Genomic DNA, 14,944 nt, shown 5'->3' with positions numbered 1-14,944 from the left:
CCAATTTAACATTTTCCATTGAGATTACTCTTCTTAAAAGCACTGAAAGCACTGGTCAGGCTTTTCCTTTTTTTTTTTTTCTTTCTTTTTTTTTTTTTGCTAATTTCACTGTAGAATTAATATATTCATCTCCTCCTACAGGAAATCATATTAGCATGTGGAACTGAAACAGCAAACAGTAGCAGGCATGGTAAGATACTTGAGGGGCTTTCCATTATTGCAGGAAGCAAGATACCTAGAAATTAAATTTGCATTTTTGGATGAAATAGTATTAGTATTTTGGAAAAAGGAGATTGGAGAAGAGTACATCTCACAGAACAGGAATTTCTGGTGGGAAGAGAGCAGCTATTTTTACAGATTACCCAGGAAGGATGCAAATCAATAGGGATAAAGATACATTACTGGGCCTACCTTTTGTAAATAGAGCTTTTCAAAAGGTCATAGTTTCCAGGCTTAATAAGACTAATATCCTAAACAAAGGGTAGTGGTCATCAGCTTGAAGTCCAGGTGGAGACTGGTGACAAGCAGTGCCCCTCAGGGGTCCGTATTGGAACCAGTACTATTAAATATCTTCATCAATGACATTGTGGAATCGAGTGCACCCTCAGCAAGTTTGCAGATGACACCCAGCTGACCAGTGCAGTTGACATGGCTGAGGGATGGGATGCCATCTAGAAGGATGTGTAGAAGCTCAAGAAGTGGTCCCATGCAAACCTCATGAGGTTCAACAAGGCCAAGTGCAAGGTCCTGCACCTTGGTTGGGGCAACCCCCGGTATCAATACAGGCTGGGGGATGAAGGGATTGAGAGCAGCCCTGCTGAGAAGAACTTGGGGATACTGGTGGATGAAAGATTGGACATGAGGTGGCAATGTGCTCTTGCACTCAGAAGTCAAATCATATGTTGGACTGCATCAAAATGAGTGTGGCCAGCAGGTCAAGGGAGGTGATTCTGCCCCTCTGCTCTGCTCTGGTGAGACCCCACCTGGAGTCCTGCGTCCAGCTCTGGAACCCTCAGTACAGGAAAGACATGGACCTGTTGGAGATGGTCCAGAGGAGGCCATCAAGATGATCAGAGGGATGGAATTTCTCTCCTGTGAGGACAGGCTGAGAGAGTTGGGGTTGTGAATGTTAGGGTCCCTTCCAATCCCTAACATTCTGTGATTCTGTGATTCTGTGATTCTGTTCAGCTCGAAGAAGAGAAGGCTCCAGACAAATCTTATGGCAGCCTTTCAGTATTTAAAGGGGGCTTACAAGAAAAATTGGGACAGACATTTTAATAGGGCCTGTTGTGACAGGGCAAGGGGTAATGGTTTTAAACTAAAGGAGGGGAGATCCAGACTAGATATAAGGAAGAAATTTTTTACAATGAGGGTGTTAAAACACCAGAACAGGTTACCCAGAGAGGTGGTAGATGGCCTATCCCTGCAAACATTTGATGCCAGGCTGGACGGGGCTCTGAGCAACCTGATCTAGTTGAAGATGTCACTGCTCATTGCAGGAGTGTTGGACTAGATGATCTTTAAAGGTCGCTTTTAACCCAAACTGTTCTAAATCCCAAATTACATCAAAATGAGAATCCACACTCTGGAGAAGGATGCAGCAAGAATGGAAGGAAGCAGCAAGTCAGTCACCCAAACCTCTGCCAAGGTTTTCCACTCTGAGTAAGAGAAGGTTGCATTATATGCAAACAGCACCAGCTTATGACGTACAGAGGTTAAAATGCAAATAATAAACCTCATGCTTTGCAATACCCATGCAGAAGATGCTTTGGTGATTATTTAGTTTTATAGCTGGACCAAGTATTTGTGATTAATTTGTTTTTGTCTCCCCACAACTCCAAGGGAATTTAAGGGAAAAAAAAAATAATAAAGGCTTTACCTATCTGATAAGAGGAGAGACTAAAAAGTAATAGGAAAACATTTAAATAGTGACTATTGACATTGCCATTTTGACATTTTTAAAACTGAAAAGGCTGTTTGGAAGAGGTGAAATGTTTATGTCATTATTTTTCTAAATGAAATTTTTACTTCTGTTTTCAAAATATCATTTTTTGCTTTAAAACAATCCAACTGGCAAGAAAAAAGCTGTTGAAGATCCCACAAATTTAATAAAAGGTTTTGAATTTAGCTTCAAATTTGAAGTTTCTTTTCTGCTTGACTCAAACTCTTCACTCCTCACACTCCCCTCTAGCTTTTCAGATTTTGGCCAATGAAGAAAAACATCTATTATTTGCACATTTTGTTTGAACAATGACATAGGGGTAAGTCTGCAATGTAGTGATGCTCTAAGAGAACAGGCAATATTTTGGCAAGGGAAGAAGAGCCCCTTACGAGAACAATACTGCTGCTTTGTGCTTGTTGTAAACAATGCAGGGTCAATGCCTGGAGTACACCTTCGGTCTCCTAAGGCAATAATTTACCCGTTTGTAACTGCTGAAAATAGCTACAGGATAATACACTATCAGGCCCTGTGGGTCCACATCATAATTAAATGTTGGATGGTGCCACAGCAAGAAGTTGTTCTAGAAATCTCTTGATGAGAGAAAGCAAATAAAACTACCTTTCCAAAGAATTAGAAGGCCAGGTTTTCATCATCGGTAGAGAAATCCTGGCCATGCTTTAAATCATCAAAAAGTTCCCAGAGACTTCAGTGAGAACAAGAATTTAAGAAAGTGTGCACTAGCCTCCCTACAGACAATGTATTTCCTTTTGTCTTGAACTTAATGTAGGGAGGTTTTTTTCCTTTTTTTTTTTTTTTTTTTTGTAGTCCTGGGCAAGGACACAAGGAGGAAATCTCCTTTCTGTGGAAACAGGTGCATGTAGGAACTTGTTGAGGAAGAAACAATGAGGTGCATTCCTATTGGCATTTCTGAACTTCTGCAATTTCACTGTTCACATAGTTCTACCACTAAAATGTAAAGGATCGTATAAGTATTCTCACTTACACTTTTTGTCATTTTTCACCAAGAAGAACATCTTGAGGAACTTCCCTTATGTTCGATGAAAAAAATCCAGAATTAATTGTGCGATAAACATTCATATTTAATAGAGTTTACCACAACTCCTTCCAAAGGAGGGGGAAAAAGAAATAAAAAAGAAGACAGGCAAGGAACTGAAAGGAACGTGTCACATAGCTATGCTCCAGATACTCCCCATTCAAACTCTTCTTCAGCTTGGTAGAAATGAAAACAATGGGGTTTCTTCCTTCTCATCCCACTTCCCTCCTCTCCAGTTGGCAGGAGAACAGGCTAGCAGAAAGAATTCCCCTGGTGAATTGTAACCTGTGTTTAATAGTCTTGAGGCCAAATTATGCAACTGAATCAACATACTTTGATCTTTTACTGTCACTTTTCTATCTTTTCATCTCACATAAATCATTCAGCTTTCCTGTCCAAATTTCTCCCATTCCCCTGTAAACACACCCATTCGCAGTTTGCTGTGGCGTTCTGACCTTGTCTTCGAGATCCCACCAACCTGTTAAAAGGTGCATCAACCTTACCAAGGAAGACCAAGGGCAGTTGTGCAGGTTTGCTTTCCCAGGCAACTCTAGACATACAAGAAATTTATAACTGAGAAGTTTAAACATGTTGTAAGAATATAAATATGCTGTATATAGTACATAGTAATATGTCCTAACAGGAACACTTGCAAAAACTTTGGCAAACAATCAAACACTATTAAAAAGCTGTCTTTCCTCAATCCACATTGTAATGTTTTCAGTTTCTTATTGCTAATTTAAATGAATACATGAAATAACAAGAGCTGAAAGGAAAATGTATACTGCAGAGCCTCCCCAGTCGTGAGCTACATCTGTAGATAACTAATTATGACCAGGCATATGGTTATGATGTGCCACATCTCTACTGGTTTCTAGTCATATATCATTAAAATATATAGTTAAAATGCATTAAAACTACACTAAAGTTGCAGATTCAGCATGCAAAAGGTTGAAAATGCCAGAATGAAAGATGTTTGGACAACATCAATCCATCCCACTTACGTGATACACTGAGATACAGTCTTAATTTTATAACCAGACACAACTTGTTCCTGCAAAGATTGACCTAAGTGCTTAAGTTTACCATTTAAAAATTCAGTGAGATTAAATACATGCACAAATCTTTGAAGAAGTAAGGCATAACCTTCTGTTGGAAGTACAGGGGAATATGTGTGGACGTAGATGGCATCTTCTTTTTCTATCTAGATACTACAAAGGTCAAGTGCAGTCTGCAGCAACTTGCAGATTAATTATCAACCACACACTAAGTTTTTTTATTTCTTTCCTCCTTTCTTCCTTCTTCTAGCTGACAGCTGGTAGTTTTACTTGTTCTCACTTCAAGAGTGCCTACATTTTGCTGGTAATAAGTCCTCTCAAAGAATTCTGCTTGAAGTTCCTTGCAGCACAGAGGTTCTTCCAATCGATCCCACTTCTTCTGGCAGGGAGTCCCAAGATTTCTAGCAACCCATATTGAGTGGATCAGAGCAATGGCAATACCCTTGAAGACTTCTCCCGGACAGGGCAGGTCTGCTTTGGAGTGCTTAGAGCTCAAAGCCAAACACTATGTGTTTCCAGGAGAAACTCTGACCTGGTGGCACAAAGGTACACTACTACACTGGTGAGAAAAGGCATTCAGGATGATGTGGGGAAAAAAAAAATCAAAAACAAACAAACAAAAACAACACCTGGGTGGTGGCTTGTTGGTTTTTGTTGTGCATTGTGTTTTGGTTTGGTTTTTTGTTTGTTTGGGTTTTTTTTTTTCCCCTAGGCTCTAGAAATTATGCTTTTCTGACTTTTTTTTCTCTGGAAACCACCTAAATACATTGTTTTTGAAGAAGACTATCAAATACTTTGTGGACTTCAGTAGATAAGACACTGTAATATAGTCGCTCATAGATTTGCCAGTGCAAGTAGGCTAAATTTCCACAGAGGCTGCACTGGGAGAAACCCTTTGAAGTCAGTCCTACAGCAGATGTTGAATCTCACTCCTGAGAGAGAGGAAACATCTATCAAACGCCATGTACCTCTGACAGATTCTGGCTGGGAGACAAAACTCAAAATGAATGTAGAGAATAGGGCCTGATCCACTGAAGCAAATCTGTGCATATCTTAGGAAACTAACATTATTTAAGGCATTCTTATTTAAAAAAAAAAAAAGGCTAAATAATCATCAAAAGCACATGAAGGATCAAACAACTCACTGGTCTTATAATCCAATTATTAATATAACAGCTTCAGTGATTCAAAGAAACACCACGCTAGTGACACCTGCAGTGGAATGAAATGGAGCTTGGAATGAGCTCAGGCTGCAGTCCAGAAAGCTGAGAAGGTTTCACTAAAAGGACCTCAAGAGACCATCATCACGTCAGCCTGAAAAGAAAGTAGACTCATCCTGTGTGTCACTTCAGCAACCTCAGATGTCAAAAGAATCACTTAATACATTATAAAAGCTAAAGGTGGATGGTTGAGAGGACTAATAAAAATGCAAATTGAAATGGCCAAAAATTCAGAAAGTCTGAGCAATGGAAAAGAACCCAGAAAACCATTCAGACAGGAGGTTAGAAAGCATGACTCAGGAGAATGATGAATGCTAACGCACTTTTGAAAAATATGAGGCAAATACTTCTACAGAACTGGACAGAAATGAAGCTAAAAGAGCCAATGTAGAGATGAGGGAAAAGAATGCCTAAAAAGGAGCAGCAAAACAAATCCACTGCTGGTAGCTGAAATGTGAAGAAGTGACAGAAACTGTAACCTGGTTTAGTATATCAGGACTCGGATTGCTCAGGAGATGAACACGTCTCATCACTAGAGATATACATTGTCTGTTATAACACATATCATAAATAGAAGAACAAAATTCCATAACCAGGGTCCCACTAGGTGATATATAATCATTTGGCATAGTATACAAAGAAATAGCAATGGTTAACAAGAAAACCAGTTTACCTTCTTTATCAGCCTCAGCACACATTATGTAGACACACAGAGTTGGGCACGGACAAATTCAGTATTGGCTAGCACATTACACCGTTATGATTCTTTGCCAAGAACTACATTTCCAAAATAACCTACTAACTGTATATCAGCTAATTTGGGATCCCAAATACTAGGCACTTAAGTGTTTACCGTCAGCAGTGTTCTGCACTTAACTGTCTCCCTACTGAAGCTCCTGTTCTCAACAACATGTCCAGTTCCCGAAAAACCAAATTCCTTGCAGAGACCGTTGGCTTTTGCTGTCACCGTGGCCATTCAGCCTCTTGCTCAGCAAGGGTCTTGGAGCCTCAGGTTTGAGACATTTAAATGTAGTAACCTAAAATTAGTAAAAGAACTGAAATTTGGTATGAAAAATTTGTCTTCAGGGAGCTTAGCTTAACCCATGGCATGTTCCACCCCTTCTCCCTTCTCCCCACCAGCCCTGAGCCCAAAAGAAAAACAAAACACTTTTTTGAAAACTAATAGTAGGAATAAAGTCCTACATCAGAGATTATTCTAATTAAATTGTAGGAGAGCTGGCTCCCCGTTAAGGATAAGGCATTGACCAAGCAATTAGCGGTAAGCAGGCAGAACGCTCAAAAACTGAGAAACAGTAAAACTTTGTAAATCACCCAAATCAAGCAAGAAGCCGTTCTATTAGCAGATCTAAAAAGGATCAAACTACATTTTGTGTAGATGAAACTCAAAGAATCAGAGCTAAGAAACACAATGCCTTAGAAAGCCATGCGCTTGAAATATTTATCCCACTGAGCTCCTGGTGTTGCAGGGCTGAGACCTAAATTTGTGTTTGAATTTCACACTCTAACTCTTAGAAAATAAGTTTAGACAAGTTGTTGGAAAGGTTGGGCTATTTTCATATGTTTTGATACTTAAGCTCGCTCTGTCCTTATAGCAGATACATCTAGACATACACAAAAAAACCCCTGCATGACGTTACAGTCAAATATATATATATATATTTTTTTTAAACTGTGGAGTAAGGAGTTCTGTTGTAATCCACTTGAGGTTTTGGGACAGCAGTACATGCATGGTTAATATTTTGCCTGACCCATTGCAAAGAACTAATAAAAGTAAAAGCTGTGCAGCTGCCCCTTCTAATCTGAGAACAAATCACAAAGGCAGGTGAGATCTCAACTGAACTGTTAGGAGGAGGACAAACAACGGAAAAACAATCCACCCAACCTTTTTGACAAAATTTAATCAGAAAAGCCGTTTAGAAAGGGGACGCGAATCTACTGAAAACAAAGTTTCAAATAGCAAACACCAATAAAAGTACAATATAAATAATAGCCTCGAGGCCAAAGTCTAGAGATTAGCAGAGCAATCAAAAAGAGTCAGAAACAAATAATCATAAGGCTGTGAAGCAGTCTATCAAGCAAACAGCTCTCAAAACCATATTTAGAAAGCAAACTCTGTGAAAGCAATGGTCGAAGGCTGACTGGTAGAGCCAATATATCCACCTGGGCTGGGATTTCTTAGTGAGTGTCAATGCAATGAAACAAAGAGGCTTTTCCTAAAAAGCAGCAACGCATTGCCAGGATAAGGGATCATAAGGAACAGATCAGAACTTTGCTGTCATAATCTTAGTATTAAATAGAGCTGTTCTGACTTGGCACTGAAAGTTTTGGTGACATTGACTTATGCTTACTCTCAGGAAATATATTGAGTTGTACTGTGGGATACAGTATATGTTAGCCTAAGTGACAATAATCAATACACCTTTGGCATACAGTCAGTGAAAATACACAATGAGAGTCAGCAGGCTTGCCCTGACTATGGATCTGGGTAGTTATTTAGACAAAGTATGCAAAATGTCCCTTTTAAAATCTTTTGGCCCCACCTGAACTGATGAGATTTCAGAGGCTGCTGCAGCTCTCAGGCAATCATGGGCTTCTGTTCTGGAGATAAAAGTGTCACAACATGACCATTTGATCATACATGACCCTGACCCTGCCTGCAAGATCATAACACCCAGGATAGTAATATTTCAGAATTAGCTAGCCCTAGAATCTGGACAGCTGGCAAGTTGAATTTTATAATGGTGCATGAATATTCCACAATTTAACTATCAAAAAGTAAGAATTTTTTTCTCCAAATAATAAAAGACAGAGCTGACTTCTGATCCCCAAAATATTTATTCTGGTAAGTTTGGCTTTCACCACTTACTCTTTTTATGATGAGACCTCATTTCGAATCTCGCATAGCACCTTCTCTGCTGTTGCTGCATTTGGCAGTGGCAAGCCCCAAGCCTGCAAAGTCTGGTGACAAATTGTGGCACTGAGTTAGCAGAACTAATGACGTGCATGAACATAAGCGCACAACTAATCAAGTATTTACAGGATCAGATCCCATTATAATATTATTAACACAGGATCATTTAACAGAGAGACCAGAAACTTTTCTTTGTGTTCAAGGAATAAAACCCCTACTGTTCCAAAGCTCCTGAACAAACAGGGGTTTCATATTTGTCTGAGTCCCCTGTCTATTTTGGATCTTTGTCTTTTACTCTGCCCCACATTTAGGCCTGGAGCAGCTGAGAGAAATGTCTGGATGTGTTATTTTTTTATTTCCCATGGACCTGAGCCGCAAGATAGTCTGTCCTGAAAGGAAACTAACCCTGATTGCATGACTGACAGGATTGTAGTAAAAAAAAAAAAAAAAAAAAAAAGCTCATTTTAAAGTTTACCCAAGAGCAGCGTCTCTTCAAGCAGCGTGACCCTGTGGCTTATTTAACATTTCTAGGACAGAGCCTGCAAGGTTAATGTGTTAAGACAGTAAAAACTTTCCCTTTGCCTCGGGCACATCACTTCTACTCAGCAAGGCAAATAATACCCCACCTACAGCAGCCTGCCCAGAAGCCCAAAGGCTGCACAGCAACAAGCCTCCGTTTCTTCCCCGCCTCCTTGAGACTGACATTGCCCGGGCGCTGAATAGCCTGGTGGGAAGAGTTCAATGCAGGGTTTGCACTTTCCCAGCCATTAGCCAGCTGCCACCGCATTTCATTATCTTAGAGGGTGCTTTTATACATCAAAGGCACTTCCAAACAGTGTGATGAAGTGGAAGTAACCGAGCTCGGTCCTACGTTGCAAGTCGCAGTATTATTTATTGTCGTTATTTTTTGGGGGGCCCATCTCATGCCATCTGGCCTGCTAACTGTAAAGGCTTGGTGATGGAAAAAGGACTCAACACACCCCTCTCGGTTTCTTGGAGTGAATCCTGCTGAACAACTAGGCCTTGGAGCAACTGCCTGTTGTTATCGGGACTCTCTATTGTTTTGCACAAGGAGCCCTCTAAAAAGCAAGGGGCAAAAAACAAAGGTAGCGCACAGGATCTCATGTGAAAACAAAGTAAGCAGAGCATGAAAAGCAGCACTGAGATGGCTTTTTCTGTGCTTTCTTTCTGACGCAGCCAAGAAATAAAGAGTTGAAAAAGGTTTTCTTTCAGTCTTCTAAAGAAGCTGCCTGTGAACAAGCCAAGGTAGTGGGTTTTGCATAAGACTGCCTCAGATCACTGTTCAGCTGGTTTAACTTACTTTGGCTTTTGTCTTATTATGACTTTCTTTTAATAACAAAAGCCCATATGGTTGGTGATTTATTGTACTTCTCCAGAGTTTGAAACCTGCTTTCCATGACTGGATATCTCTAATTGATACATGCATAAAATCTTGAGAATTACACTAAAGGCGAAAAAAAGCAAAAACTTGCTTTGTGTCACAGACTGCTAATGAGCGGCTTAAAGAGGAGTTGTCAGTGGAACTGTGATTAAGTTGCATTCTTATATGGTGGCTGTTTTACAGACCAGGGAATAAGCTACAACACATTTCTACCTCTGCTGTTCCTGCCTGCCACCAAAACACCCGATTGCCAGAAAAATAAACTCAACAAGAAATGCTCATACTTCCATACTGCCATTTTATGGCATAGATATTTTGGCTAATAATTTATTTTACTTTCATTTGGCCATTAGCTTGAGGCTTTAAAAATATAGTAATTTGAGAGTGAATGAGACAGGGCAATTGACTGTGCCATGTCAAGGTAGTATGGCTTGAAAAATGTCCCAGACATGCAGGGCATCACTTGCAAAACACCGTTTCTCTTTTTTACAAAATCACAACATTGTTTTGCATTTTTGATCGCTTGCTATGAAAATAAATATTCAGTATGGTGAATCCTGGTGTGTAAGGCCCTAATTCCGTAAACCGAGTCACATAGGTAAAGCTTTTGCTCATACAGATTTCAAAGGTAAGCGTACATGAAAAAGAATTTGCAGCACCAGGGTCAAATTTGGCAGCCTTTAGTAGGCTTGATTAACTTAATTGGAGATTGCCATGAACAGGGGCCGAGACAGTACAAGACTTTTAATTTTGTCCTGCAATCTTTTTCTGTTCTGTGCTCACTGCAGCTAACTTGTAGCTGTGAAATATCTCCCTGTAAGCTAGCAATTAGATTGCTATTCGAGATTGACTTGGAAATAGTAGTCAGAGAAGTCAAGCTACTGGCAGCCAACATCAAAAATAAAAATCCCTGACCTTGACTGTTCTTAACACAAAAGCCCTTTTCCTGCTGTTTTTGAATGAACGAACAAATGAGAGCCAGCAAATGATATAGCAGACACTTTCTTCTGAAAAGATAAAGCAAATTTGTTTTATTTCTATATACAATCTGCTGCCCAAGCACAAAGACAGGAAGCAATATTGGGAAATTCTTAAAAATATGATTTGCACTGGATAGAGTCTCTTCCTTCTCCTTTATATCACTTGGAACAAATAGTGAGCAAAGAATTTCGTGAACTTTTGCAATTTGGTTGGAAAATGCATTCTCCTTTCCTCGTTACCATGTTGTGAAGAAAGCATTTATTCCTAGTAGCAGGTTTTAAATTTCACTTAAAATAAAACTACATCTTACACACTCTGTCTCTATTCCTGCCATCCTGACTTTCTTTGTGCTGGGACTGAACAGTTGCTGTGACACCGCTCCATTTTCAAGTTGCACACAGACAATCTTCCCAATTTATAACACAGCAGGCTTCCCTTCTTGGTTCACCAACCTGGTGCCAGGCAGATGGAAGGAACAGGCACAAATAAAGAAGTTCTTTGCCCAGTTTTAGAAATATGAGCAAGTCAGATGCATCCAGTAAGTCTCCACCAGACAGATTTGTGAAGTGTCCCAAACAAGCTACCCACGGGAGATCCAAGGCTTGTGGCACAGACATTTTTATGCGGATGAACTAGGGGAGTTGCTCAAAAGCGATATGGCCAATGCAAGCAGGTTTCCCATCTGCATAAGACAATAGGATAGCACCTCTTTTGTCAATTTGATGAGCATTTATTCTCCATTCGGGACCAAATTTGTAAAGCGGGGTCCCTCAATAGGCTGGACAGGCAGTGTTTTACCCCAGTAGCCCCACAAGCTGTTGTTTGGGTTGTGGCACCTGGATAAAATCCCCTCTCAGGGAGGCAGGGTGCAGTGTTTTCTGCAGAGATGGGGAGCCAGCACGGCCCCTCTCTATAAGGTTTAGAGGAGGAAAACACAGTTGAGAAGCGCAAAGCTGGCGGGCGTAGGGCACCGAGCAGCACAGGGAGCAGAGGTAAAAGCTCCAGGAGGGGCTTGTGCTCTGGAGAGGCAAGCGCTCGGTCTTGGCAGCACATTTGTCTGGGGGCAGAGGCTAATTCCACCCTCTGATACGTCAGATTAGGGAAAAATTCACTGAGCTAGCCTTCAGGCTTGGCTCCTCACCTGATGAAAGCAGCACTGGCTTTCATTGTCTGGCGGGAGCGGAGCAGCAGCTGAGGACGTGTCCCCCAGCGCTTTGTGCCCTCCTGCGGGCTCCCCCCTGGCAGCGATGCTCTCAGACCCTCGGTGCGGGCAGGTGCACACTGAGGGACAGATTGCAGCTTGCTCAAACACAGCTACCCCGGAGAGAGCGGTCCTCTCCAGCCCCCACCGCCCCCTTGCCATCCCACGCTCCTGTCATATGGAGGCTTTTCTTTGCCAGCTGGTTTGGAGCAACTCAGTCTGCTCCTGTGGCATGGCTCTGGCGTGGATCTGGAGCCTGGATCTGGTATTTCCTTGCCGCTATCAGGAAAACAGGGAGGAATTATTATAGAAAGAAAAAAAGCAAACAGCACTGCATGCAAAGTTACGTGTAGCTCTTCCCTTGCAGGAGAAAGGGGTAAAGTGGAAACACGCCGAGGCTCCCAGGATTGCCTGTCAAACCATTCAGCAGCCCTGGCTGAGACCTTGGCAACCAGGTCCTAAATCCGATGGTCAGGGGGAAAAGAGAGTTCAAATGATGCATCCCATCCACCAAAATAATGATAAAAGTAGGCACCCATGTGAAAACATATTTCCTCTGCACTAGGATATCTTTAAATATCATGACAGCAAAGACTAGAGATAATAATAGTTCTCACTTCGTTTCAGATGTGGTAAACTCGGAGCAGCTTTCTTTAGCTTTGCATTTCATTGAAGGTCACTGTGAATACGAACCTCTCTTCTGAGCTACTCAGCTATTTCCGGGTAGCGTCACTATCTGGACAACCTTCCTAACACATCCACATCTAATGAGCAATGACAATAAGTTATGAGGCACAATTCAAGGAAACAAAAAACCAAAAATGGAAGGATGTGAATTCTATGGAGCACACAAAGAAAAATGGGTGGGATGCTCGTTTCCTCAAATTGTGTATCGACTTCATAAGTTTGCTACAAATTATCCCCCATGAAAGGAGGAGGGTATCATCTTACATCGCACCTTTGAGTTCTTTTTCCAGCGCTCCATTGTGGAACTAGATCTCTGCTGCTTTTGCTTGAAGAACTGTAATTTTTTACATGTTTTTGAAACATAAAGTGCAGTTGTTGAAATGATGCAGCACAGACAGAAATGTCTTGCAGCTCAGAAAATCAACAGATGACTTCAAAATATCTGAAAAAAAGGAATCACAATGCAGACTTACACTAACTTATGCTCAAATGATAGTGCTTAGACTATAGCAAGACAGCAAATTAAGGATGAATTACAATATCTTGAAAACGAACCAGGTTTTTCACACAAAATCTTGCAGTAGCTTTCATTTAGGATGTCTGCATTTCTGAATGAGATTTTTTCAAAAATATTTTTTTTAGCATGCTGTCACTTTATTGTCTCTTTTTTCCCTTTCATTTTTTGTAACTTTACTTAAGAAATGCGATTTTAATCCAGCTGTTTACTTTCTACATTATCATTTACATCTTCTGTTTTCAATAAGGTACATGTAATAGTTAAAAATGCTGTTCTATTGATATACTGTGTGCAGTATACAGTATACTAAATGAGTATTTGTTTTTAATACTTTTCAGTTCTCAGTCATTAAGCTAACAGAACCTTTTAAAAATATATAGTATTAAGGAAAAAACTGAAAATCCTGAATCTATTTTAAGAAAATAATTTCTCCTCTGGTATCAAAAGGTTTGAAACATTGGTAAAATGCAGGTTTACCAGGACACAATGAGAAATGACTCCATATAAAACTACCGATTTATGGACCAAATTTGTGTATCTTTTGCTTCACAAACATGGACTCGCAAGACAAAACAAATATTTTATATTATATCATTTTATAAGATGGCATTCAAGAAAACACTTATGTGTTTAGGAGACACTTGAATTTTTGTTACTGCAGGATAGACTAATTAAATACCACCTCACTGTTACAGCAAAGAACATATTTGTTTATTTTTCTACATGAAACAGAGTTTCTCTAGACCAGGAAGAGTTGCAAATAGATATAACAAGCATGGGTTTGTGTTGAAAGACAAAATAGCAAACTTATTGTATAGTATTTCAAGACAAAGCAAAACAAAGGAAATAATTTTTCCCATTGTTGTAATTTCACAAAATAGATGCAAATTCAGAGTTAATCAAATCTAGAAACAAATTAAACTGAAAGAGGATGTTCTGTACCAAAGAAAATTTTGATTGACAATGTTAAACAGATAGCTGGGCTCTGCTGGGAATACGTACCTTGGTTTCATCTGATTGACCTCATATCATTGCTGTGGCACATAACTACACCTGACAGGTCATTGATTTGTCAGTATGTAAAGTGGATCCTTGAGGAAATAGCTTGGCAGAGAGCAGCTTCCCATGTTTTTCACTTTCCCACAGAAAAAAATCAAGTCCCTATGGTAGTACTCATCACATATAGAGAGGAAAGAAAAATAACACTCTTACAAAAGGCTTTATACATAGAAAAGATGGTTAGCAACAGCTTCACATGTCAGTTAGCAGATTTCAAGGCTCCGATCACAAAAAAATGACAGAATAATATTGATTTCACATTTCAGAATGAAAAAAGCAATACATATTTTTCTGTTTTCAGCCCAGCGTTCAACCCAGAACTCCAATAATCTTAACACTTTTCATGGTTAGCCCTTGGTAATTTTGCCAGACATATTCAGCACACACACGTGCACAATAACAAAACCACATTAGAATGCTGTTTATTCTGCTGCCACAAAAGCAATTTTACTCTATTTTGTGCCACCAAATGTACCACAATGTTTTCATCACCAAGTTAAAGGGAGTATGCCTAATGGCTTATATAGTCCTACTGCACAAGAACCCTATTCAAACATTTGCTCAAGCCATGCATGGCTTTAGTCACAGGCACAATAGCCTACAGACAAAAGGCACAAGAGACAAGAAGGGCTTTATGTGTCAAACTGAAAGTAGCATTTCCCTGTGCTAATACTGTGTAAACAACTGAGAGCTGCAGGGTATCATAGTAACATGATTTTTTGTGAGAAAGAGAGATTAATTGATATCTAAAAATTACAGTACCTGCATCTGGAGGGAACAATCACATAAACAAAAATGATGAGAGAAAAAAACGTCAGTTTAGATGCCAACATGAAAAGGAAAAAAAAAAACCCACAACAACAGAAAAACACTGCAAAAGCCTCATGTTGT

The 14,944-nt window shown here is 40.0% G+C and overlaps 1 long non-coding RNA gene across 1 annotated transcript; it reads right to left on the bottom strand.

The window, feature by feature from the left end:
• Window positions 1-3,107: 3,107 nt before the first annotated feature.
• On the bottom strand, window positions 3,108-14,150 carry LOC135987187 (uncharacterized). The gene is made up of 5 exons (XR_010605974.1): window positions 13,997-14,150; window positions 12,749-12,919; window positions 8,162-8,253; window positions 7,836-7,893; window positions 3,108-6,311 (listed from the first exon to the last, which is right to left on the bottom strand). It is a non-coding gene; the product is annotated as an uncharacterized LOC135987187 (long non-coding RNA).
• Between the last annotated feature and the right edge of the window lie 794 nt (window positions 14,151-14,944).

This window comes from Caloenas nicobarica, chromosome 1 (assembly GCF_036013445.1).
Source record: "Caloenas nicobarica isolate bCalNic1 chromosome 1, bCalNic1.hap1, whole genome shotgun sequence".
NCBI classification, from domain to species: domain Eukaryota; kingdom Metazoa; phylum Chordata; class Aves; order Columbiformes; family Columbidae; genus Caloenas; species Caloenas nicobarica.
Note: the sequence above shows the minus strand (reverse complement) of the source record. Positions and strands in the feature narration are given on the sequence as shown.